We start from the raw sequence: 3,129 nt of genomic DNA on the forward strand, positions 1-3,129 counted from the left end.
ACAACCCTTATGACGGTGCCCGCGAACAAAAAGGTTTACACATTTGTCTAAAAGACTAAAACGTTTCATTCAACGATTAAGTCTTTATCAAATCTTTACTTTATAGAGAGAGAGAAATCAAATAGTTCGGAAAATTCCTGTCCCCCCAGATTTTTGCGTAATACGTCATTACCTCATTAATTTTTCAAAAATCCTGAAATACATCCTTGCCTGAACTCCTCTCGACTCCAATTATAAGTTTGAATAGATCGTAACGTAATTCAATAAAAAAAAAAAGTGTTAGAGAACTCCAGGTTCCAAGTTAATTTTGTTTAGAATTTTGGGTAGTGACTTCTTTTACCAATAAAGAGATTTTGTTTGATTTTAAAACTAACGGAGGAGAAATGATCAATTTCAACAAACTATAGGGAGTTTTGATTATTTTCTCCAATTATATATATAAACTATAATATTTAAAAAATTTAATAACCACACATTTATTATGTGAATGACACGTGTTAACTTAGCATTTGAAGCTAGAATTTTAACGTTCTTTTGGAGAAAGAAGATTTGTTTTAAAGCTCTTTATCATCAGTCTCAATCACACACGTATTAAAAAATGTAATAAGTTTTTGGTTAGTTGAATTGGGACATAGAGGGATGGATCGCTTTGAGTCTTTGACGGTGACTCATAACGCTTAAAACAAATAGCGTTACCCTGCCGTCAACGTCTTCACATCCTACTCTCCATTTGAATTCCTCCTCAAGACCTTAAAAAAATTAAGCAATGCTATGCAAAGTTTGATGCTGGATTCTTTTGCAGCTAGATTATCCATCATAGTTATGGTTGTATTGCTGGTGTTACTTTTATTGTTGCCACTGGTGCTGCCACCGTTGCCACCACCACCTTTGATCCTTCTTCTTATTCCTGTTTTGATTATGGCTGTCCTCTTTTTCTTGGCCTTTTCGCCAGCATTACAAGAGCCCAACTCCTTATTTACTTCGGGTCTTCTGTAAAAATATTGTCCCAAATATATATTGTGATATTTAAGCATTGATATGGCAACAGCGTTACCGCTCCCTTGGGATTCTTTGGAATCTATTGCTTGCAGCTAGCAGTGTATGTAACGAAGCAAATTCTTCTCTTTTTGTTTTTTTGTATATTTAAAAGGCTTTTCCCGTTAATTTTGTGATATTTCTTTAGTTTTTTGTATCTTTTTCTTTTCTTTTTTAATTATCTGTATGAAAGTATTTTAAAGCAACAAAAAGCTCTCTCTTCTGAGGCATTTTTTAAGTTAATTTTTGTAGGATATGAGGTCATCATGATGATCAAAACATATATGCTTGCTTCTGCAGAATCTTTTTTAAGTCTGAATGATCTTTCTCCTTGCCCAAGGTAAGCATAGTCACTGATAAATTGAAAAATTTTACAAACATTTGTTTTAACAGGGTCTTATTGTATATGGGTACTCCAAACATTAATTTTAGGGATGTACGAATTTCTTTGTACAGAGACAAGAGCGTATTGGTACATTAACTTAAATATCTGACACTTAAAAAGGTTGTAGCTGGCAGAAGTTGATGTTGTTCATTTTTTTTTTTTTTAGATTTTAATTTATTAAAATAAAATTAAACTTGCCAACATGTCAAAAGGAGGGTGCCACTTCCAGATTTGCGGACAAATTTAGATCATTCTTCCTGATTAGAGAGAATTATATTTAGGTTTTTAACGTTTGTCACTGATGAAAATTTAAACTATATTGTTGAAAGATAATCTTTTTTTTTTTATCATAGATCTTCTTCCTAGCTTTTAGTAAACACATCGGATTAAATTTATTATTGAAGGATAAATATGACATTTTACAAAAATTTAATAGACAACATGTGTATTATGGTAATAGAATCCAAATGTTATTTTTTCTTATCGTTCTTATGTCAAGAATATAGTTGGTAATTGAAACAATATAGGGACCTAATTGAAGATTGAGACATTAAGGACCTAAAATCTTCAAATATAGATAATGCAAAATTTGAGAAATGTATTTGTAGAAAATTTTGAACATAGTGGATACATATTATAAGATCTTGCAAACCTCTAAAACTTAGATATATTTTTTTTGCTAAAGAGAGAAAGTGATGCTTTGTATAGTGTGAAAGTAGGTCATCCATCAACTTCAAAATCACTTATACGTGACGTCTAATTGCATTCGATGCATGAAAAGTCGATATGCACGGTTAGAGTGTGTGTACAAGTTTTTGAAGCGTGTGATACTACAAATATAAGGTTGAGATACGTAGTTTGTAATTTAAGATGCAGTGTATGATATGCCATTTTTTAATAGATGGTGTAATATTATCATATTTATAGTAAAAAATAAATTTAAGCAACATGTATTACTCTACATGATTTTATCAGGAAGTTGAAAGCATTTTGAGTTGTCTGAATCGTTCAACAATTAGATCGTCACATACATTCAAGAATTTATGCAGTATCCTCCTTATTGAGGGACATGAGCTGGTTATAGACGTAAGTATCTTAATTGTAAATAAACATTAATTAGATTGCAAACCATTTTCTTAGTGAATGTGTTTTAAAACACTTATTTTCTTTGGAGCTAAATTTCGGGCTGGATTTCATCTTTGAGTATATGCAATTATTAACTTGAATCAGCGTGTTTCCAAGTTAATATTACGTACCGTGAGAATATTAACAAAGGGAGCTCATTTAGATAAATATATTATTAAGCAGATAAACATTTTGATAGTTTTGCGAACTAAAAGTGTAGATCTAAACTCATAATCATACAACACTCGAATGATTGCGATTAAATATTAGTAATTGATGGTAGAATTAATTATTATTTTTTAAATAAGTTTGATATCTACTAAAATTTCATAAATTAGCTTGTTATGGCATTGTGTGAATATACGTGGCCGGGTCCAATCTATTTCAATGTGCCAAGAATTTAGCATTCTGTAATTTGCAGAACTATCAAAATGGAAACTTTAGTCAATAGTCAAGTATAAAAGCTGTAATTAGTTGAATTTGGTACTTAGAAGTAACCGGGGGCTTTAATAGTGGTGACTTGAGTGGAAATGCCTGCAACCAGGAGCGCTTAAACCCACAACTTAGCCAGTTACCCCACTATG

At 31.4% G+C, this 3,129-nt stretch overlaps 1 long non-coding RNA gene across 1 annotated transcript; it reads left to right on the forward strand.

Moving 5' to 3' along the window:
* Positions 1-557: 557 nt before the first annotated feature.
* LOC102619582 (uncharacterized) lies at positions 558-1,570 on the forward strand. The gene is made up of 2 exons (XR_008051527.1): positions 558-1,099; positions 1,288-1,570. It is a non-coding gene; the product is annotated as an uncharacterized LOC102619582 (long non-coding RNA).
* Positions 1,571-3,129: the final 1,559 nt, after the last annotated feature.

This window comes from Citrus sinensis, chromosome 9, assembly GCF_022201045.2.
Source record: "Citrus sinensis cultivar Valencia sweet orange chromosome 9, DVS_A1.0, whole genome shotgun sequence".
NCBI classification, from domain to species: Eukaryota; Viridiplantae; Streptophyta; class Magnoliopsida; order Sapindales; family Rutaceae; genus Citrus; species Citrus sinensis.